This window comes from Peromyscus californicus, unplaced genomic scaffold (assembly GCF_007827085.1).
Source record: "Peromyscus californicus insignis strain IS unplaced genomic scaffold, ASM782708v3 Scaffold_18__1_contigs__length_77618521, whole genome shotgun sequence".
NCBI classification, from domain to species: domain Eukaryota; kingdom Metazoa; phylum Chordata; class Mammalia; order Rodentia; family Cricetidae; genus Peromyscus; species Peromyscus californicus.
The window spans coordinates 55,947,593-55,971,616 of NW_026294480.1; the positions used below are offsets into that span (position 1 = coordinate 55,947,593).

At 46.2% G+C, this 24,024-nt stretch overlaps 1 pseudogene; it reads right to left on the reverse strand.

Moving 5' to 3' along the window:
* Positions 1–14,393: 14,393 nt before the first annotated feature.
* On the reverse strand, positions 14,394–20,461 carry LOC128113176 (placenta-specific gene 8 protein-like; annotated as a pseudogene).
* Positions 20,462–24,024: the final 3,563 nt, after the last annotated feature.

Sequence of the window (24,024 nt, forward strand, 5' to 3'; positions counted from 1 at the left end):
TGTTGGGACTCACACATTGAACTTCAGGTCTAACTGGTTACAGATTCCTCTTCTGGTTTAATGGTTTACTGATCATACTTGTAGTTGAACAGAATAAACATTATACATACTTTATAATAAAGTGTAACAGACATTATATTTTGAATTAACTGGCAGGGAATACAACACAAAACAAGTTCAGACTTGAAAGTCTGCATTTTACTTGGGGTAGGTATAGAAAACTACCAATTTAGAGATAATGAGAGTGAGATATAACCACTGAGATACCCAGAAAAGATAGCATAGTACAAATGATCAAGGTATTTTACATTAGAGGACCCAAAATTGGCTTGATTTGATTATCTCTTAGGCATTGTGAAGATGTCTCATCAGGATGAAAGAAATAAAGATACTCAACTCATCTAAGTCTTTGTGGGATAGAGGCGGTACCTACATTCATAGTTCTGTAGTGAGGACTAAATAATGTAATAGATGGAAACTGTTGGGGAATTCTGATAAGGGCCTCGGCACTGCTGTGACTGCTGTTTCCACAGATACTGTTATGACCTCACACTCTGCATTTAATCACTTAATGGACAAATCAGTGGGATGTACACAGTGAGTCAGGCACTTTGGGAGGGAACACAAAGCAAGACATAGTTCCCCTGTGTGACCCTAAGAGATCCAAGTCCAGGAAACTGTTCCGAAATGTCACAGACACCACCCCTCTGCTCTTCTTCCACTGAGGAAGCCAAAAGATCTCCAATTCCATTTGTGAGTCATCAGACCCTGGTAAGCCAGCAGTCACCAGATTTCAAGAAATTCACTGTAGGACATCAGTGTGCTCAGAAACACAAATGATTGTCTTAAAGCTAAATTGAATGAGATATTATAATTCAAATTGTTTACCACTGGAGGATCTGTGAGTCACACGTAAGAGTAAACTGCTTTATTTGATGACAAAGGCCCTGGATGTGGTCATTCCTTGAGGGTGGGCATTTATCAAGCCCTCCCAAAGACTTTGTTATCCTTGGGCTTTTCAACACTCGGTGCAGACAAAATAGCTTAAGAAAAGTGGACTTTGGGGACGATTGACTCAGTGAAGGCTTCCTGGGGGGGGGATTGGAATGGTGGTAATTTGATTCATACACAGACTGGCCTGTAATACACACACACACACACACACACACACACACACACACACACACACACACACACACACATGCTCTGCAACTTTCTATATATACTCAAAAACATCTCCAAAATCTCTTTAAAAAGACTTTCCAGAAATTTCTCCTCCCTGTTCTCATCTCTCCACCTTTAATCTCAAGCACAATATTAGGCCAAGGGTAAATAGTTTATCAGGCAAAATCAATCAAATTTGCTCTGCATGGGACGAGAGACGGGGACTCGGACACTGGCTTGGCTGGCTCAGAGGAGAGGAAACAGTAACAAACACTCATGCACAGACACAATTCCTTTTCTTTTCCATCTTGAATTCACTTCTGTCTCTTGGTATCTAGTTCCTTTCTAGAACTGTTTACTGATGGATGGTACCAATGTCCCTTCAGGAAGATTTTCTTATTAATTACCTACAATGGTTGGTTTAAATGCCGTGGGAATTTGTCATCTATTAAAGCAGTTAAAACTGTATGCATGTGTTTGTGCATTGGCTTGCTTGGGTCAGTTGTTATCAGCCTTCCTCTTGCAGTAAAGGAATGAGGCTGGGCTACAGGGACTCTTGCAGGATTTCTTGCTTCAAATATTTATGAAACCCCTGATGACCCATCTAAGGTAATGAGAAAAGACAGCGTAAGCTTCAAAGGCAGTAGCATGCCCCACCTTCTTGTTTAGGGAGGAGAGCTTTGATCTTCTCCAAGTGTTACTCACAGCTTACTTCTCAGGAGTTTCTGTGTCTGTCTCACTTATTCCCAGTCATCAGCATAACTTAGACAAGCTAGACACTCCCCAGGGTAGAAGGTGACCGTGGCCTCTACAGGACTCTACAGGGCTGGGACAGTTTGAGTTCCAAAACAAAACACCAGTGTGGCCAGAGATGTTTTAGCTAGGGAGCTTTGGTTTGTAGAAAAAGAAATCCTTTCAAGGGTGCTCTAGTGAGTTTATTGTGAGGATGCAAAAGGATCCCGCAGAAGCAACCATAGGAAAGGCAGCAGCAATGCCTCATGGGAAGTGGAAAATCACGGGAAGAATCCATCTCTTGACGCTATCCGCGTCATTTCACTTTACCTTTACCTGCAGGCTCCTTTCACGCACTTGCAGGTGGTTTTCAACACCTTTCACCTCTGCACAAAACCACCCCTCTGTGTGTGAGGGTTTGCCGCTGTTGTTTTTAATAATCCTACAGGGGAAGAGTTATCCTTATAAAGACCATACTTTCTTGCACAGTTCCTTGGTTAGAGGGTTTTTTTTTCTTTTTAATTAGGAGGAAATATGGGGCAGGTATGTAAGTAGAAGTATTCCAGTAAGAAAGAGGACAGAGGTGTGGAGCTTTGGAAGAGAGATGAGCACTTACTTGTAATGGAGATAGAGGAGAAGGATTCCATAGTTAACAGAAAAACGAACGGAACCATTTTAAACAAAGCATCAAGATTGTGGAATAGACGCTATGGGGCTTCGCAGCCTCAACAGGAGTGTTTGTAGTACTCTGCCTCAGATGACTTCCACCAGAGGAAGCTGGGCTTCCCTCTGGCATCTACATCTCTGGGAACTTAGGGCTGGATGTCTAAATTCCAGTGTTAACACTTTTAGGAAAGGGGATTGGGAAGGGGGCCAAGTGGAGGAGATGAGAGAATGGAGAGCTGAGCCCTCCAGAGCTGGGTATAAAAGCTAGCAGAAGCCGTACATCCCGGCAGAACTCAAGGCCTCCCCAGAGCTCCTTGACCATCTTGTAGATCCTGAAGCCTTAACTTCAAGACTGTGCAGGGACACTCTCTCAGGGGTGGTGATCTTAACAAGATTATTAGTAGTGACCACAGGAACTGATTGAATTGGCCAACAGGACATGATTTTGTTTACCTCTTGTTTACTGTGCTACAAGATTCCTACATTTTACTCAACACCAAGAATTCAGGCCTCCTGGACCACAATACCACAATACACCACTAATTTGGGATTTGACATCCGGTTAATTCCATTTCTACCGTGATCCAGGACAGTGAGCCCCAAACTGGTCGTAGGGGTAGGACTGGATATTTTCATGTCCAAGTTCACAAGAACCTTTTCGGTTCTCAGGGTTTTTTTTCGCCCCAAGAAACTAGTTCTGATTACCCCTGAGGCACAGGACAGACAATTTGCATGCTACATTGGCTGCAAAGCATTTCTTTCAAGCCCCATGTCTGCTCTGGGTGTCACCACAATCTCTATAACCTCTGCTCTCCCTTACCATGATGGTTACTTTTTTAACTATGGTCCTTGAAGGTTCCCTTTATTTCCTTTGAATTAATAAGGTTTTCAAAACTGTTTTTAAGAGCATTTACTGCTAGTTGCTAACTTACAGAGCTGAGGTTGAGGCCAGGGTCTCATAGCCTCACAGCCCAGGCGCCTATGAGGAGAGTTCCACTGAGCTACACAGTTCTTAACGTGGTTTGATGCATAAAGGTTACAGTGGGGTCCCTGTGGAACCTCAGCCCATTATCTTGGTTGAAAGTCTCTGAGCTAGTAAGCAACAGATCTGGCTTTCAAATCTAGATATTCTGCATCTGAAATAATGCATAATGATTTGTTTTAATTATTACAGCACATTTCTTCCAGAACCTCTCTATAAAATGGATTTATCCAAAGTGAGGGTTTTGTTTTGTTTTGTTTTGTTTTTTTATTTTTCGAGACAGGGTTTCTCTGTGTAGCTTTGCACCTTTCCTGGAACTCACTTTGGAGACCAGGCTGGCCTCGAACTCACTCTGCCTCCCGAGTGCTGGGATTAAAGGCGTGTGCCACCACCACCCGGCCCTAAAGTAAGCTTTAACAAAGAGAAGATAGAGGTGAGCTTGTAGAATTACTACACACCCCCACCACCTCCACACACACACAGGAGACTGGCTGAAGAAATATGGGGACCCTAAGTGCTCCCAGAAAAAGAGCTTTGGCTCCACACTGCTGTATGCCTCAGGCAGGTTACCATGTGTGTTTTATTCAGACCTTCCATGCACCAGACAGGAAAGTCTCATCACAATCAGGACTATATTGACTATATTATCCATAGTCTCCCTTTCCCCTAACGCTATCTATTATGAAAGTGTTGAGTATTGATTGAATATTGACTATACTCTTAACAATTCAGTTAATTGGCCTGCCTGGAAAATAAGAGTGTTTGGTTAAGTACGTTTCCTGTTTTTACATAATGTAGGAGGTCAGAACCTGCTGTGGGATGTTCTGTATGGCAAATGTGTTGCTGATTAGAAAATAAACAAAACACTGATTGGCCAGTGGCTAGGCAGGAAGTGTAGGCGGGACAAGGAGGAGAATAAAGCTGGGAAGTAGAAGGCTGAGTCAGAGAGACACTGCCAGCTGCCATGATGAGAAACAGCATGTGAAGATGCCGGTAAGCCACGAGCCATGTGGCAAGGTATAGATTAATGGAAATGGATTAATTTAAGATATAAGAACAGTTAGCAAGAAGCCTGCCATGGCCATACAGTTTGTAACCAATATAAGTCTCTGTGTTTACTTGGTCAGGTCTGAGCGGCTGTGGGACTGGCAGGTGAGAGAGATTTGTCCTGACCGTGGGCCAGGCAGGAAATCTCCAGCTACAAGAACCTGCCTTTGAAATTCTTCTTTATACGTGTATAGACACACTGGTTGACTTAAATTAACAAACACCTGTGAAGTACTAAACCATAAGAGCAAGGGTGTTGACACCAGCTTGCGTCCTCATCAAGGTTCCACATCTTGCAGGCTTTGTGATCTTGGGAAAGTCACCCAACCCTTGAGCCTCAGTTCCGCCATCTGTAGATTGGGGCTAAGAACCCCCATTGCCTGGGACTGTTGTGAGGATTCCATGAGATCACGGATGAGAAGTGCTTGGCACATGTCCCGTTGGAGAGCTCACCCTCCTCAACCAGCGCCTACTATTGCTATTATTGTTATGAAACTGAAACTGTCTCGGGCTCTCACAGCATGACAGGTCCAGGGTAGACCCACAGCAACCCACGGCCCAAGTCGTTTGGGAAAGGTGGGGCTGCAAACAGAAAACAATTGGCTTATGGCTTTGCCCAAGAGAAAATGAGACAAATAAAGACTGGTTCTCGGGCACCCGGCTGCTGGCTGAGCTCATGATGTCTGAGTCAGGGCCCTGACGCTGGTGTGGTTAGCTGTTGATGGAGAGTTCCTGGTCCCTATCAGATACAAATACTCAAGAGGTTCAATTGAAGAGCCACTTTTTTTTTTTTTTTTTTTTTTTTTTGGACTGCCTGTTGTAATCCAACAGCTGGAGCCAGGATTGTCTTTCGGAGTGATTATATCCTGGGAGAGAGAATCATGGCCTGGAGTCTAGTTAAGGAGATTTAGCCCCCTTGTCATCTAGAGAATTCCAGCTAATGAACCCTCATGTAGCAGGAAGTGATTTTTAGGCAGCTCAGAAGACATCCATTCTTTAGGAAAGTCACCCCCTGGTTGGGCCTCTGCAGGCCACCCTCTGGAGCCCCGCTCGGGTTTCCCACACCCAGTGTTTCTTCCTCTGGGCACCGCTTCTCAGGAGACTGGGGGGTGGGGAGCAGAAAAAAGACTGGTCTTCCAAGGTTACTGAACTTATCTCTTTCTCCTTGCTATGCAAACTAACTGTGTGAAGGCCACCCAGACTCTGCAATTAAAGAGGAACTTGCAGGGGAGAGAACAGGCCAAGGCTGTTTCATATTCTGCCAAGCTGTGGTTCAAGTTGCCTCTGTGGGAGAATGCCCCAGCCATTGGGAAGGAAGCAGGCACTGAGGCCCTAGGCACTTTAGCATCTCTAAGCAGTGCTCTGGACCCAGGCAGTGTCTGCTTGAGGACCTCAAGTTAAAAGTGTTTTGGCATTAGCAACCTCCAGACCTACACGGGAAAATCCAATAGCCGTGGTTCTCAGGGTATGGCCGGGACCGGTCGCCACAGCATTACCTGGGAAATGGTTAGCAGTATGAATTCTTGGACCTCACCCCATTCCTACCTACTGATTCAGACACTCTGAGGGTGGAGGTAGCAAGGGCTTCTAAATCCTTCTTGTTTTTAAATCAGGTGCATGCAAAAATTTGAAAACTACTGGTAGTAGAGATGAAGGAGACCATTTCAGTGACAGATCTTAAGAGAACTCAAAGTATGCTAACTGGGTATGCCTGGCCCCCATTTGTCACCTGACACCTACCTCATGACCTGAGAAAGGAAGGACAAAACCAGGCACAGTGGCACACCTGTAATCCCTGTCCTTGAGAGGCAGAGGCAGGTGGATCTCTGTGAGTTCCAGGACAGCCAGAGCTACATAGTAAGAGCTACTGAACCTGTCTCAAAAAAAAAAAAAAAGTGAGGAAAGAGGAAGAGGGAAGGGAAAAGGAAGGGAGAGAAAGGAAGGAAGGGGGAGGTAGGCTTCAGGATAGACAGAGTAAATATTCAAGGGAAACCCACCTGGGCCTGTTGGAGTAATGTGCAGATTGTCCTCATCTGTCCATTTATTAATTTTATCAGTACATTCATGGAGGTTTCTACTATGTATCCCCCAAAAAGCCATCATTATGTACAGGATTCTCAAACTGACCAATAAGAGTTTGAGAGTCTCCTGAGAGAGACAGGAAGAGAAAAGGAAACAGAAGGATTTTCAGCACGGAAAGTTGGAACCAGATCTCACCAGATCTCCAGGCGCATTCAAAAGACCAAAGAAGGTGAGCTGGACAAGAGTGAGAAGCAGGAAAGACAGAGAAGGAAGGGTAGGACTGGACATTCACTCCACCATTTTGGAGGTAGGAAAAGAAGGCCAAAAGGAAACACTTGACACTGTGAAACTAAACGTTCACAATCAAATGCAGATCAGGCAAAGGCTACTGAGTGAACTGCATGACATCCTCCGACCTTGACAAGTAAATTTGTTTAGCAAACTGGAAAGCCAAGGTTGGCAAATTCAGAATTCCTGGTCCCCTTAGCATTCCAGACACAGAGCGGCAAGAGGAGAGGCCACTTGTTCCAGTCTGCTTGGTCAGTTCCTGTCTTCGCCTCGCTAACTCACTCCTCACCGAGGGTCTCCACTCATGCATGGATGAGCCATCCCAGAGTCTTAACATTATCTACAACCCTTACAAACAGCCTCCTTCCTCTACTGTTGAGACCTATAAAGGACATACTAGAGACTAGAACCACAGGCAGGCTCTGGAAATAGGCTCAGGGTATTTGAGGAGGAGAATTCTGTAGTCTTGCGGTTTCTTGAAGCATGGTCTTGTGGGGAAGCTGAACCTATGTGATCACTGTTAATATTCTGACCCACCCCTTGAAATCCCGGCCCTTGGGCCGCCCTGTGTCCTGACTGTAAAAGCCTCATTTTGAGGAAAAACTCCTCCCATTCCTCTCTCTCTCTCTTCTCTCTCTCTCCATTCCCATAAGGTGTGCACACCTCCGCTCTCTCTCCCTTCTCTTTCTTCCTTGTCTCTCTCTCTCTCTCTTTCCTATCCTTCTCCTCATCTCTCTATGATAATAAACTCTCCACGCGAATCCACCACACGTGGGTGTGAGCGACTTTCCACACGCCACCGCCCCTGCTGCATCTGCCCAGCGTGTTTTCCCTGCGTGGGTGGGGGTACTGGCCTGGCCAGTGGGGGTTCCCCACTCATGCAAATTCCTAACGATCACATTCTGGGTCTGTGGGATATCCGACCCACGGGAAAACAAAGAATTCAAGGGCAGATCCTCCAGGAATGAGCCCAAGATGAGGGCTGTTAGGGCCCAGGTCCCAAAATGGCACCAGATAGAAAAGGAGGGAAAGCTAAGGAAGTAAGAAAGTCGAAAAGAATAATGGGGAGCAGTGCTAGAAATCCTAGGTGGCTTCTGCTGTTACCTGCGTCAGGACGGGCCTCGAGGTAATAGCTCTCCCTCTGCGCTGGCTTCACCAGCCTCTTGTGGAGAAATGGGCGTCCAGACTTTTATTCAGCCTTTATTCCTCCACACACATTACAGGACAGAGACTAGGCACAGTCTCTGTTATACTAGAATACTGGACACTGGAAGAAGGGAGGGAGGGAGGGAGGGAGGGAGGGAGGGAGGGAGGGAGGGAGGGAGGGAGGGGATAGAAAGGAGAAGGGAGAGGGGAGGAAAGAGAATTCACCGTCACAGCCCAGTATTTTATCTAGATGAAACAAAAGGATATTTTACCAGATAAACCACTGAGGAGCAAGTTTACTTGGAAAACAGGTAACTTGATGTAGCATTTGAGGCTTTATGAGGTGAGATAGCTGTTCCTTGGCTTAACTTCTGGAAACACAAAAATCGCATCTGTGAAGGTTGCTGTGGCCAATTGTTTTCAAGTAAAATTTTTTTTTTTTTTTTTTTTAGTTTTCTTGTTTACTGTTTAGTCGCCAGAGACTACACTGTGTTTTTCTCGGGGAATGCAATGAGGCTGGGTAAACTGCTCACTGCTGAGCATTGGGCTCGTGGGACAGAGGTACAAGGCCCTCCAGAAAAGCATTCCAGTCTTTCAAAATGATTCCTTCAGCTATTAGTTTTTGGAAGGAAAAAAAAATGACTTTCTAGGATAAAATCAGCAGAGGGAATCACAGTGGGAAATTATTGAAAAACGCCGTGAGAAATATAAATAAAAGCCAGCTGGGAAATAGGTATGTTACAAATACGGCAGATGCAGCCATATCACACAGAAACTTCTACACACATATTTTAAAGGGCTGGGAGATGGTTCTGACATTAAAGAAAGTGTACGAGCCTGAGGGCCTGTGTTCAGGTCCCAGCACTCACAGAAAGGACGGATGTGGCAGTGTGTGCGATTCGAGGGCTAGAGAGGCAGAGGCAGCTGGGTCTCCACACTCACTGGGAGCCGGCTTAACTAAATTGGTTAACTAAATTGGTTCGGGAAGGGACCCTGTCTTGAAGGACAAGGTGGAAAGTAACTAAGGAAAATACCCAACCTCTGGCTTCCACATGTACACACACACACACACACACACACACACACACACACACTCACGTACACGTACAGTAGCCTCTGCACAGTCAAGCAAACATGTACAAACACATAAAAAAATAAATGTTTTAATTTTATAAATATAGAAAAGGATAATGAGAGATCACTTACAAAAGAAAAATGGCAGTGAGCAGAAAAATATTTTTGAATATTCAAAAGAATGTGAGATCATGTTAATTTGTATGACCTTTCTAGAATTAGCTATACAAAAAATGTTAAGAGGATTAAAAATGTCATGACCTGAACTTTGGCGATTTTTTTCCTGAGAGTGTCTTAGAAGTGTCAAAATATGTTGACATGAAAAACTGAGCTTCGCAGCATTATCTGGGATAGAGTTTTAGAAGCAAACCCCAGGTGGAGCTACAGCTCACGTGAGAGCCCCCGGGTTCAGTCCTCAGCATCAAAACCACAAAAAGCAATGTTTGTCCTCCCCAGAGTCTACCTGTGTTCCGGATCGCACACTGACTGGGTTCCTTAGTGATTCATTCATTCCATTCCTCTATTGTATGCATCTTCAATCTCTCTTCATCTACTACATACAAATAGGTTTTGTGTTTCCAAAATGCTTAGCACCTTTTAAAAACTTGTCTTATAATTTCGTATGTGTATATAATGCATTTGGTCCAATCCATCCCCTATACCCCTCCAGCTTCTCCCCTACCCTCAACTTCACTTTTTTTTTTTTTTTTTTTTTTTTTTTTTTTTTTTTTTTTTTTGGTTTTTCGAGACAGGGTTTCTCTGTGTAGCTTTGCGCCTTTCCTGGAACTCACTTGGTAGTCCAGGCTGGCCTCGAACTCACAGAGATCCGCCTGGCTCTGCCTCCCGAGTGCTGGGATTAAAGGCGTGCGCCACCACCGCCCGGCTCAACTTCACTTTTTAATTGTTATTGTTGTTGTTTTGTGAGCCCACACTATAGAAGTCCTCTGCTCCTCTGGACAAGGAGACTCCTCCACTCTGCTCCTTCTGTCCTCTCCGCTCCGAGTCACTGATTGTCCTCCTCATATGAGAGGCAAGGCCATCTCCACACTGCCAAGTCCTTGACTACCCCCATGCTACTGCCCTTGACCCTTGCTTTGTGACTGTGTCAGCACCCCAGTCTGTGCCTTCTTTGGCTTCCAGGACACCTCTGCTGTGGAATAATCCTTCTGTACACTGTGAATATGCATTACTCTCATTGGTTAATAAAAAACTGATAGGCCAGTATCCAGGCAGAAAGTAAAGGCTGGACAGCCAATCACAGAAAACTCTGGAAGAAGGAAGGGCGGAGTCTGGAGACACTAGCCAGATGTACAGTACAGGGAGCAGGATGTGTACAAAGTGAGGCAGCAAGCCATGAGACGTGGATAAGAAATATGGGTTAATTTAAATGTAAGAGTTGGCTAATAACAAGCCTGAACTATCAACTGAGCATTTATAAGTGATATTAAGCCTCTGTGTCGGTTATTTGGCAGCAGGTGGTCCAGACAGGAAGACCCCGCCTACACACACTCACTCCTATTTGTTCATTTACATCCATGTCCCCTCTTCACTGGACGCATGAATCTTCTTTTTCTAATCACCTTTTGAAGAAAGAAGTACGGGGAGGGGGTAGTGGGGCAGTTCAATATAGTTATTTCTTCCTGGGAGCTCACCCAAGTCCCTGGCTCCTGATGACTTTTATGATATATTATATCCCTATCTTGAACCTTCCCTGAAGCCCAGACTCAGGGAATATAGCCAGCTGCCTGCTCCGTGTGACATTTGTGGGCTTCAGGCATCACGAATGCTACCTATCCAAGGAAACTTCTTGCACTGTAACCCATGCCTGGAATTCCAGTATTCAGGAAGCTAATCCAGGGGGTTGATTGTTAGCTCTCAATCAGTCTTCGCTACATAGTGAGAATAAAAGGGAGATCTTGACTCCATCTCCCGTCCAACACACTGAGATCTCTTCTACGCCCCACTCCCATCCTTCATTACAACCAGCCATCTGCTCGGTTATTCAAATGACGTCATTGCGTGTTCTCCTCGGTTCTTCACACTTCTCAACCTCTGCATCTAATCAACAAATATCGGTTGCCACCTTCAGACTATCAACCTTACCTTTGACCTCTTCCTTCTCTCTGCACTGCCCCAGCCACCACATTGGTCTTAGCTTCCAGCTCCTCCTGCCTTAATGAATGGCCCCCCAAATGGCATCCCTGCTGATACACGTGTCCTTGCCCTACAATCCTTTCTTTAGTCCATACCAGGATTCCAAATTTTTAAATAAGGTGACGGCTGACAACTTGAGTTAGAATAGTGTGGAAACCCTCAACATGGCTGCCAGGACATGCGTGTTCCTCTCCTGCCTTGTGGTCTGATACCCACCACCTGTGCTCATCATAATTCTGCATGTTGTGGTCCTTGCTTTTAGGAACACAGACTTAGACACACACACCGTGTGTATTCAGTGCAGTCAACCATAAGAGACCAGATTTAAGCTTCAAAGGACAAGCAGTCATTAATTTTTAAACACATTAAATGAGTTTTTTAAATGCATCTTCATTTTGGCAACTGCATTCACATACTCCATTAGTTAGGAATGATCTGTTGGCTAAAATGACAATGGCATAAACAATAGGGATTTTTCTCTTATGTAGCATGAAGATCTGAAGTATTTCATCCAGGGAGGACAGGCATTTACACCGTCTATGTCCTGGGTGTCTTCTAATCTCTCCCCTACCTTATGTGGGGGTTCCAACCTCAGAGTCATTTCCTGGTCTGAGGACCGCTGTTGCAGTTCCAGTAGGCACATCCATATTCCAGAAAAGAGGGGGAGCTGTTGGAATTCTATCTGAGACTCATGAAAGGGGAAACACAAGAGGTGATCTTCCCATGGTTTCTGATAAATAATTCCTTGGAAAGAAAAGGGGATTAGGTTGGTGGGAAAAGAAACGTGTTCCAGTCTAGCACCGAGGATAAAGGAATCTGGATTTGAGAGAAGGAAGAAAGGATGCCAGCACTGTTGGCGTGTTTACTAAACACTTCAACTCCCAAATCTCCAAATATTCCTCGAAGAGAAAGCTTCGGGGTGGGATGAACTGTGTCCCTACCAAGATCCAGTAGAAATCCCTCTCTCCTGCCCCATACTTCAGAATATGACTAGATGTGAGGAAAGGACCCTTATATTTAAAAACAGGTCATCAAGTAGCCCCAGTTATGGGTTGAATGAGAAACACCATACATAGGCTCACATCTTTGAATATTTGTTTCCTAGTTGATGACGCTGTTTGGGAAGGTTATGGAACCCTATGGAGGTGGAGTCTTATTAGAGGAAGTACATTACTAGGGATGGGTTTTGCAATTCTGCAACCTGGCCCCATGTTCTCTCTCTCTCTCTCTCTCTCTCTCTCTCTCTCTCTCTCTCTCTCTCTCTCTCTCTCTCTCTCTTCCTCTCCCCCTCCTTCCTGTATGCCCAGGAAATATGATCTGCTTCCTGCCGGCCATGCCTGCCTCGCATCTCTGCCGCCATGACTGTGCCCCCCTGGGACTCTGAGATGGAATAAGCCCCTTCTCCTCTAAGTTCCTTTTGGTCATGGTTATTTTACTAAAGAAACAGAAAAGTAACTAAACCAGCCCCTGGTCCAGTATGACAGTGTTATAGAACAAGATCAGGACCCAGACACACAAAGGGGCGTCTGTGTGAGGAAAGCTATCTATTAGCCAAGGAGAAAGCCCTCAGAAGAAAACAACTTTACTAGCACCTTGAGTGTTGACTCCCAGCCTCCAGAAAAGTGAGGAAATGAATTCTATGTCTCACTCCATCTGCAGTGCCTTGTTATGGCAACCCTAGCCAACTAGCACATGTGACTAAACTTATTTTTCCAATAAAGAGACTCACATTCCAAGAAGGTAACATAACCAAGATCACGAAGCCAGGATGTGGCAGTACCATGATTCAGCCCCAGGGCTGGTGAGGTGGCTCAGAGATTAAGAGCACTGGCTGCTCTTCCAGAGATCCTGAGTTCAGTTCCCAGCAACCACATGGTGGCTCACAACCATCTATAATGAGATCTGGCGCCCTCTTCTGGCCTGCAGGCAGACATGCAGGAGGAACACTGTATACATAATAAATAAATACATCTTTAAAAAAAAAAAAAAGACTCAGCCCCAAGTCTATCCAAAAGTCTGCCTTCCCCATCTTCACATACTTCTGTTCTACACCCAGCCCTCCTCTGACTAATGACAACATACTTCCTCCAAGATTGAAAAGGTCTAGATCCCCTTCATCTGCTCTCATTAAAAGGGGGTCATGAGAAAGACGTACCAATCAAAATTAAGCAAAGGACGTTTCTGGCTCAACTTCAAAAATCCAGCTAAGACAAGACGGCAGTGGAAACAACTTGCCAACATTCTGCATGTTCACGAATATTTTAAACAAAGTTGTTTGTCAAACCAGATGGACGATGATCAATGATGTGATCCCACTTAACAAACATGTAACTTTTTAAAGAAATTTTAATCTTTTGGGTTCTGACATTCTGTTTTCAGATCCCAGTTCTTTGCAAATTCCCAGTTCTACACGAAATTAGGAAGGCGTCGCTGTAATCCTGCCTTAGACTGTCTTCTTGTTCTCGTTTAAATGTGACGAGGCCCCCACAAGGCCCACGTGCTGAAGGACTTTGGAGATGGTTGGATCACAAGGGTACTAAATTCATCCATGGGTTAATATGGACATAGAGTGTGGGTCAGTAGGAGGTACAGTTTGGATAGATGAAGAAGGATACGTGGGGTATAGACTGGAAGAATAAATCTTGTCCCCAGTGGCTCATTCGCCCCCCCCTCAACTACCCCCCCCACCCCGGCACACACACACACACACACACTCTCTCTCTCTCTCTCTCTCTCTCTCTCTCTCTCTCTCTCTCTCTCGTTCTTATTCTTGGTTGCTGTGAGGTCAATAGCTTTCCTCTATTACACACTTCCCCCCTGATGATTTTCATCATTAAAGGTCCCGAAGCACTGAAACCATCTAGCCTTGAAACAAAAGCTCTAAAATCACGAGCCCTAACGTACCTTTTCCCCTCCAAGTGGATTTTCTCACCTATTTTGTCGCAGCAACCAATGTGAACACAGCTGCACTCTGGTTAGTCTGTGTCCCGAGGTCCTGATAGATTAACAATGTTTATAAGTAGTTTGTGTTCCTAGTGGGACAGGTGATCAGAGTTTCAGTTCATTTTAAATGGATCATTGCATGCACATAAAGGTAAAAATTGTCAACACAAAGGACTGCTTTGTTGTTATTGTTTTATTGTTGCTGTTAGTAAAATGCCTTACTTGGTTTATATTTTAAATATCTAAGCCAGAATATTTGATAATATGGGAGCGAGGAAAAATTAAACCAAGAACAGTATTAAACAAATTAAACCAAGAAAGCAAAACTCTGATTTAGTTTAAATGCCAGCATCTTGTAATTCGATCCATCCATCATATTTTCGTTGTATAAGATGGAGAGCTCCCCAGGCTGAAGAGGTATTTGCTGGGCTTAGTGGCTTCAGCAAGAGCTCTCATCACCCAGCTCCTTAGAAGGCATTCATGGCTCTCCTGCCGATGTCGCTTGCTCTTGACTTGGCCCTGGGAACAAACAGGACAGCGGATGGCCATGGAGTCATCACAAACAGATCCAGGAATGCCATATCAGGTTCATTAGACAGTCATTATTGCCACAGCTGTCCCACACAAACAGCATTCATTCATGTCACATGCCACTTGACACCCAAGACACATAAAACAGAATGTGCCACGGATCCAGACTCCATGGTCACTGCAGCAATCATACAGGTGGCCTGCCAGCAGGGATTTCAGGATACTTGAGCAAACCCAGGTCATTGGGTCACAATGACCTTGGCGCCTGAGACACATTCAGTGTGGAGTCTCACAGCCCTGGAAGTTTAGAAAAAGGGTTGGAGCAGGAAGTGTCTTGTGGCTTGGAGGACAATCTCACTGAAAGTCCAGAGAACTGTTTTAATGATTTAGAGCAATCGGGCTCCTCCTCCAAGACACAGAAAACACAAAAATCTGCAAACTGTGTTTTCCGAAATCTAAGATGACAGAATCTGAGATCGTTTTAGGGATTGCTTTCAGATTTTAAAAAGTTAGCAAAATAAAGGTGTACTAGAGGCAAAAAGCAACAGCCAGACACTAAGCTAATGAATGAAAATTCTAAGACAAGCTGCCTGCCCACTCTGCACTAAGAAAGGACAGAGAAGGTCCCACTGTGAGGTAGTCTACAAGAAACAGGGGCGAAACCAGTGAGACGTGGTGCCTTTTCCAGAAGAGAACAACATGCCCTTAATGAAAGATTTGAATCCTCTGTTCAAAAGTGCACATTGCTCGGGAAAATGGATCAACATGTAGATGTACTTTGAATTCAAAGACCGTGGAAACCCACATACATTTCTGGTATATACAATTACACTCAAGACAGAAATAAATTGGATTATCACAGTTTCCTGTACCACTAAATCACACAGTGTAAGAGAGTCAAATTTTGACAAATGATTAGAACAAATACAGTAACTTGATATGTGGCTGGTTATAAGAATAAGTAACCAAAAATAAAAAAGCGTTTTTCTCTTCTGGACAACATGGCAGAGGAAACTCAATTCTGGGAAAATGTTGGAAGCTGAAGGAAATTGAAGGCTGAGAATCTGACATCAAAACAAAAAACCCTGGAGAGGTGCAAGGCTGCCAGAGCCTGACTGAGAGCTGGATGGAGGAAGCTTGGGCACTCTCTCGGACCAGAGGGGGATAACGCCTCCCACCACCCACCCCTTGCTTTGTCTCTCCTTGCCTAGGGAAAGTCACAGCTGACCTTACTAACCCAAAGGGACCAGAGGGCCTCAGCCTCATTCCAGTGCCAAGTCTCCTGGTAGAAAGCATGGGCTCAACGTCACAGGCTAGAAGGGGTGAACCTTGGGAACAGGAGCACATGTCCAGCCCCTAAGAATGTCTCCTCACCCTCCTGACTTGGGCAATGTCTGCGCTTGTCAGGGAACCAAAGACAAGTACACACACCACTGAGTTACATAGATGAATTCCAAGAATCCACACCACACAGCATTTTCTCCCTGCAATGAAAAATGACTGTCTGATTTCATGTGTGGTGAGGACTGTCTACCAAGAGAAATCTATAAGGATTGCTGGCTGATTGCAACCATGTGCTCTTTCCTATAATAACATGGAGGCAAGAAAGCCACACCCACCATAGCATTGTACAGATACATATACACACATCCACATCATCATTGTCATCGTTATCATCATCACCATCACTTCTGCACCATGCTCACCACCACGCACCATACCACACCTATGCCACGAACATAGCCCACTACACACACTATATACACATAGTCACACACAGCATGGACGTGCCACAGCCATTACCATGCCCTTCTGCAAATCGCACTACAAACATACCACCAATTCATTCTCACCACACCTATGCCAAACAACAGACACACACACACACACACACACACACACACACACACACACACACACACACAACGTACATCACCAACTCTCCCAACATTTTTAGGCTAATGTAAAATCCAGGGTCCAAGTACTACGCGCTCATAGCTAAATACAGCAGAGAAGGATTCTAAGTGAGTAAGGGGGAAACAGTGAGCAGCAGGTCAGTGTTGCCTTGGTGATGTTGCTTAGGAAACAAAAGGCTTCACTCTCCATTCACTCTCCAACTACAGGACGGCTCAGCGCCTTTGGCTACTCCCTATGCCACACACACTTTCTGACCTACTCCCCCTCACATCCTGCTGTAAATCTTTCCGAAGGCTCAGCCTTTACTCCCAGATAACGTGTCTGTCTCGGCAGCTTGCCCCAAGTCTTGCTTTGTTAGCAGTTTCTCCACGCTGTCACTCTCCCACTCTCTGGCTCCCGGGATACAGAGGCAGGTGGTGGACACGTTGGACCCGCCGCTGGAAGTGGCAAAGTGGGCTTGCTTCTCTTGTGACATCTGCCTGGAAGCACTTCTTCTGTCCATAGAGTCAAAGAGGATAGATGTGTCCTTCAAGTCCTGTAAGTCCTACCAGGCAGCTGTGTAGGTTAGAAGGGTCTGAGAAGCCAGCTGGAGGAAGCACAGGCCCAGAATTGGTGTTGGGTAAATAGCAGGGGCTGGAGCCTGCAGGGGGCAGTCTCTACTGCCCTGTGTCCCATCATGCTTTTGTCTCATCCAAAACCAATCTGATGGCTCAGTTGCCCCTACACATATCTCAAGGAGTGAGAGGAGGCAGGACAGGAGAGTAAATGTCCCAGTTATCAGCACAGAATTCAGTGGAAGCCTCCTTTGGGCTTTATTTCTTGGAAATGGCATCTAAAGGGATATAGTGCAGAAATGCTGAGAACCCCAGAGCAGCTTTAGCTTCACCCCTTGGTCTGGACTTCCCCAAGATTTGTGTTTGGAATAATGAAGATGTTCCCATGGGAAAAGTAGCATGCATTAGGGCTCTGAGGACCCTCACAAATGCCAATATGATTCCTGGTGTTTTTCAGCCTTGAGCTCCTGGAGCAAAAACATGGGCCTTGCTAAGCAAATGCAGGGCCACCGAGCAGAGAAGGCTTCGGCTGGGTTTGAACCCACACCTCCCTTGTCCAGCAGTGTGTTCCTGGATGAAGCAAATGACCTCAAGACATCTCAGCTTCACACCTAAAGCGAGGACCATGATAGTACCCATCAATTAGCATAGTTTGGAAATTCGGTGAGATAATACAAGTAAGATAGATGGCATGGTTCCTCGGTCCTCGTGGGTAGACTGGGCACAATCAGAGTTAGAAATTAAGACACAGTGGGAGTGAACACCAGAAAGTCAAAACTCCTTCCCTTGTTCTGCTCTTCTCCAACCACTTCCGGGTCATAGCGTCTGCATGGGTCCAGCTGAGCGGCAGGATCATTTTATGGGTAAGGGCTTCCCAGAACATTTGCAGGTATGCCTGACTCCTTGCTTCCTGCTCGGGGCTGCAGGACCAAGGCACATGTGTCTACCTCTTTCTTGATCCTGCTGTGTCTAGTTCTAGAGTCCTAGGTGACTGGCAACGTGCAGATCCATGCCTCCCTTCTGTCTCCTGCTCTTGTGTTTTGTGACATAAAGGACAGTCCTGGGCTCATGCAAACCCTTGTCTCCTCCCCCTCTGAACCCTGTGAGAAGGACACCAATGTACATCAAGTGACAGTGGCTTTGCCTTACTTGAAGGGAATCCCTGAGGAGAGTCATTTGCCCAGCCAAGGATACTCTGGCACTCACCTAAACCCTTTCTATGGAGTGCAGAGAAACCAGGTCCGGGTATCTTTGAAAACTCTGTGGACATTCTAAGGCTCAGACACACTCATGAGAATCAAACGAATACCTACTCTCTGGAACTTGGCTTGCCCCAGCCTTTCCCCAGGCTTGCCCCAATGCAAGAGAAAGGCCAGATACCCAACTGAGTCTGAAGCTCAGCCACAAGGGGCTCCTTCCTATCCTTTCCCAGTCACTTCTGCCAAGGAGAGAGGCACTCAGGAAACGTATGCCACCTTTAGACAGGAGATGGGACAGAAGGGGTGTTGGGGAGGGGATCAGAAAGGGAGCATATACCACAGCTAATGGACAGAGGAGAGAATTTCTTTGGTAACACGGCTGACCCAGCCATTCTCAGGCTCCCAAATGACCTGGGCCTCTCAGGGGCGCCTATAAATCAGTTTGCGTAAGTCAGGGCTTGCTTGTGTGTTATGCATTACCATAAAATATTTTTGAGTAAAAAACTCTGGCCTCTTTTTTTTTTAATCTCCCCAAGTCACAGGACTACAGCTCTCCTGGCAGATCCCAAGCGAAACCAATTACTGCTGGAAAAGAAGTGTGGTGCCCTGGCCTCCTCCCTCAGTGAACCCACAGCTGGCTCTTTGTAAGCCTGGGATGTGGCTATTGCCCTGGGAGGTGACCATGTGGCTATTGCCTCCCTGCAGGTGTGCCAGGAGGGCTGCAGGAATCTGTAGGAAACAGAGCTTGGCTGGACCTAGAAGCTGATCCAAGCTACATTATTACAAAAAGTTATTAAGCAATATTCGGTTACAGAATCTCAGGCTAAACAAAGAATGAGGCCCAGTGCAGCCAAAACCCATATGGGCCTGGAGGCTGCACACACCTGCATGGGAGCGAGCAGGCTGGTTAGAAGCGGTCATCAATTCTAGGAAAGCCATAAAGTGTGGATTTGCTTCATGGCACTTTCTAATTAACTGTGCACTGAATTTTTCTCCACTTCCCTATAAAGGCCTGTGCCCCCTCCTCCACCCTCCTCTCTACCCTGCCTCTCTCCCCTACAGCCCAAGACACCTGGGGAGAAGGTTCTCAGTGAAGCCCCCCTCCCCCGCCCCCCAGCACTCAGACCACCGAAGACACCTCTAAACAGGAAAGCAGCATTCACCTCGGTGTCCAAAACACAAACTAGAGAGGAGCCCCTTGGAAGGCTCTCACAGGAAATAGTCCAAAACAGGGAACATGCCGGTGCCCCTAAAGAAGAGGGAGAAGCTGTAAGTCGATCGATCGATCGCGCTGACTAAGGGAAGGAAATAGGTCTAACTGATTATATTTACCCAACAGACTCCATAAACAAAGGGTAGAAAGAGGAGTATAAATTCTGTGTGATGCCATGTGAAAAGATTTACCATCGAATGTTTGGGTTCTTTTCACAGCAGACACTTACCTCGATTTCCGCTACAATTTTATTTGTTTGTTTGTTTATTGATTGAATTTTTGCTAGTGAAGTTGTGCACTCCTGTGACACTCAGTACACTCCAGGGGTGAGACCTGAAGACCGCTCAGCCCGCTGTGCCTTGGCGGTGGACGGTTACCCTTGCCTTGTCCCTAGAATTGTGTTGGTGCTTTTGGGGTGCTTGTATAATGCGCACATGAGTAGTAAAGTCAAAGTAAAGGTGGCCCGGGCCAGAGAGGTGGCTCAGCAGTTAAGAACACACTGGCTGCTCTTCCAGAAGACTTGACTTTAATTCCCAACACCCACATGGCAGCTCACAACCGTGTCTGTGAGTCCAGTTCCAGGGGATCTGGCACCCTCAGACAGACAGACAGACAGGCAATGCACATTAAAAAAAAAAGATGGTTAAATTCTATAATGAGGTGGGCATGGAAGAGAAAAATGTACGGAAGTGACATGTGAAGAATTCATCTCTCATCACTGTTCACCTGCAAAAGAAAGAGAAAAAACACAACATATTTTGGAGGAAGCAGAAATTTCTCTCGACCTCTTACCTGGCTGGGGTGATGATTCCTCTGGTGCTGAGGTCATCGTTTGGCAGGTGCTGAGGTGAGACCAGGCCTGGCTCGCTCCTTTTGGCCTCCACGATGCAAACCCCTTGAAAAACTAAATGAGCAGAGAGCATTTGAGGCAAGGCCTCGTGCCTGGGTGGATGGATGTGCCCAACAGCTTCTTGGAGCATTGCAGGAGAGATGTCTTGCAAAGCCTAGAAAACTGTCCTGAGGCCCGGTGAGCTACTCTGAGGCAGATCTCCAGGATTTTCCTAGACCTGGGCACTTGTCCCTGACTGTGGAAACAGCAAAGCTGGCCAGGCCTGTTGCACTAGGCCACACTGTGCTTGCAAGAGAATTGCCTCTTGAGGACTCAGAATTTTACTATTGGTCAGGGCGTAGATACATTTCTGCCACTTGGGATTGGTATAAAGCAATGGTCTGAGGACCAGTCGTGTCTGTGTCTGTATGAATATGTCTTTTAAAAGGCTCTGCAGAGAAGGACCACCCATGCTAAAGCCAGGTTTTCCTTTCTCTTGCCTTTCCGCTTCTTCTGTCTTTCTTTCTTCTTTTTATCATAGGTTCTTACTATGTAGCTCAGGCTGGCCTTGAACTGATGATCTTGACTCAGATGCCCCCACTAGGTCTGTGTTTTCATTCTTTATCATGTTGAGTGTGAGAAGAGAGTTCAGACTGGGGAGAAGGGATCGCGCACTCAGAAGAAGACAGGGTGGGAACTGTCAGGAGAAAGTCCCCACCCCCATGTGCTTTGAAGGATGTAAGACAAGCTTACACAATATCTCATATTCCAGCCCCAGAAGGGAGGAGGCCACACTGTGTAATATTTCCAGTTATGTTCAAGAAACAGCCTGGAATGATCAGGGTCGTAATTCTTGGCTGTAGCAAATGCAAGGGAGAGGCAAAAGGAACCACACAAGAGTAATTAGGCAGCCGGTGACCGTGGCTCTGAACCTGCCGGCCCTGGTAAACACAACATAAATTTTTTAAGGGTTACACTGCACTGTGTACAGCACAGCTTTGATATCTGAGCCACAATTAGACTTTGCCCTTATGAGGAGTCACCTAAAAGCTTGTAAAATACACCTGTGATCCTGGCATGTGTTTTTTTTTCCCCCAGGCCAGTGTGCACTCTGCTTCCTTGTGACCCTGCAGCCTGTGACAGCCATTTGTGGGTCTTCTCTTGAGGCACTGGCCTCCTGGTGCACCAGGGACCCTTTGCAAACAGGGAAAATAGTTTTACCAGTTGCTGTATTGAAGTCACTTGAGGGTGATATTAAATCTGGGGCGGGGAACACTCCCTAGAGAAATGAATCAGAGAGATAAAAGTCCTTGCAGGGCCCTACAAGATTCTCCGCTTTCATGCCGCTTCGGTGCTTCAGAAGCCTCCCCTTTGCTCCTGTCTAGAGACACTATCTTGGTGTTTTCGAGCAGACATGTGGAAGATACCATCTGCATGGGGATTTCCGCTGGAAGCGGGTCCAAGGCAGCAAATGCCCCCCTTCCCAGAATACACTGTTCTTTCTTGCCTCTTCCTCAGATCATTCCAGGCTGGAACATCTTGCTGCTGAGCACCAGGAATGGAGACAGCAAGAAGGGAGCAGGGGGAGGGCGGGCTAGGAAACCCATATGTAAGACAAGATAAATACTATTTATTCCTGGTATTTATTCTTCGTCACATGGAGATCGCTTCCAACATGCGGTCAGTTCCCGCAGCAGGCCAGCCTGCCTTGGCTGCCCAAGCAGTTACATCATCACCTGCCGCCAGGTGCCTTTCCACCTCAGCTATGCGACATGTGCACCCCTTAAAAGTGCCCATCGGTCACAGTTCTCTTCTCTCGCTTTCCTGTCTGTCTGTCTATCTGTCTGCCTCTCTCATGTCCCCACTCCGATATGACCTTTCACTCTCCCCCTTCCCTCCCCCAATAAATCTCTTGCGCTACCTCTGCTGCGCCAGGCATGTTCCCTTGCTTGGCAGGGCCTGCTGAAGGGACCCACTTCGCCGCATTCTTATCCCTTGAGATGCAGTCACAGCAAGGCCTGCAGGAAAAATGAGCAGTCCCAGCATCCAGAAAATGCGTCTGCCCTCTAGCTGAAATGGTCTGCTCCTCATTTTCAAACACCCTAAGTGTTCCAACAAGGCCGACTTCCAAAGCCTGCTGCTCCTTCAAGGTTTGGGGGAACCTTCCATCTGCAGAAGAGTTATCTGATTAGGAGCAAAGACTCTCAAACCAGACTCCTGTATTCACATATCCAAATTGGCATCTGGCAGCTGAGCAGCCCTGGATGGATTGCTCAACCTCTCTGTGCTCCGGTCCCCTCACCTACAGAATATGGACACGACATAAGCTTTCACAGTTCCTTTCATTAAATATGAAGATATGTGAAACAATTTAAGAATACTTGGTACAAAATAACTACTCAAAAATTATTAACTACACTTGGTATTTCTCATGGGATTAGCCCCGTGCCCTAGACTCACTCTGTAGACCAGGCTGACCTCAAACTCAATGATCTGCCTGCCTCTGCTTCCCAAGTTCTGGAATCAAAGGCTTGTGCTACCACTACCTTGTAGAAATACTCTATCATTGAGCTATATATCCTTAGCTAATGTTTTTTTTTGTTTGTTTGTTTGTTTGTGTTTTGTTTTGTTTTGTTTGAAACAGGGTGTCTCTGTGTAACTTTGGCTGCCCTGGAACTTGCTCTGCAGACCAAGCTGGTCTAGAACTCAGAGATACACCTGCCTCTGCCTCCCAAGTGCTGGGATTAAAGGCATGTGCCACCACCAACCGGCTTTTGGTTTTTTTTTTTTTATTAAGGCTTGTTTGTTTGTTTAATGTGCATGAGTGTTTGCCTACATGTGTGCCTGGTGTCCAGAGGCTAGAAGAGGGTGTAGGATCCCCTGGAACTGGAATGGCAGGTGGTTATGAGCCATCATGTGGGTGTTGGGAACCGAACCTGGATCATCTGGAAAAGCAGCCACTGCTCTTAACCATTGAGCCAACCCTCCAGCCACCTCATAAGGTTGCTATCTGCTGCTAACTCATTTCCTCTATTTTTTTTCCTGCCTTAGTTTCTTCCAATTTAAAACCAAATCTTGTGGGGTGGGGAGTGGGGGGAATGCAGGTATGGGAACATGAGGGATAAGGTTGAGGGAGCTGGGAGCAGGAAGGGAGAATAATGAAAGAGATGTCTTGATGGAGTGGGAGGCATTTGGGGGTTAGGAAGGAACCTGGTGACGGAGAAACTCCCAGGAATCCACAAGGATGACCCCAGCTAAGACTCCTAGCAATAGTGGAGAGGGTGCCTGAGCTGGCCTTCTCCTGTGATCAGATTGGTGACTACCCTAATTGTCATCATAGAACCTTCATCTCCAGTACCTGACGGAAGCAGATGCAGAGATCCACAGCTCAGCACTGGGCTGAGCTCCAGGAGCTCTGCTGAAGAGAGAGAAGAAGGATTGTGCAAGCCAGGGAGGTCAAGATCATGATGGGGAAACGCACAGAGACAGCTGACTTGAGCTCATAGGAGCTCAAAGATTCTGAACCGGCAGCTAGGGAGCCTGCACGGAGCCGAATTAGACCC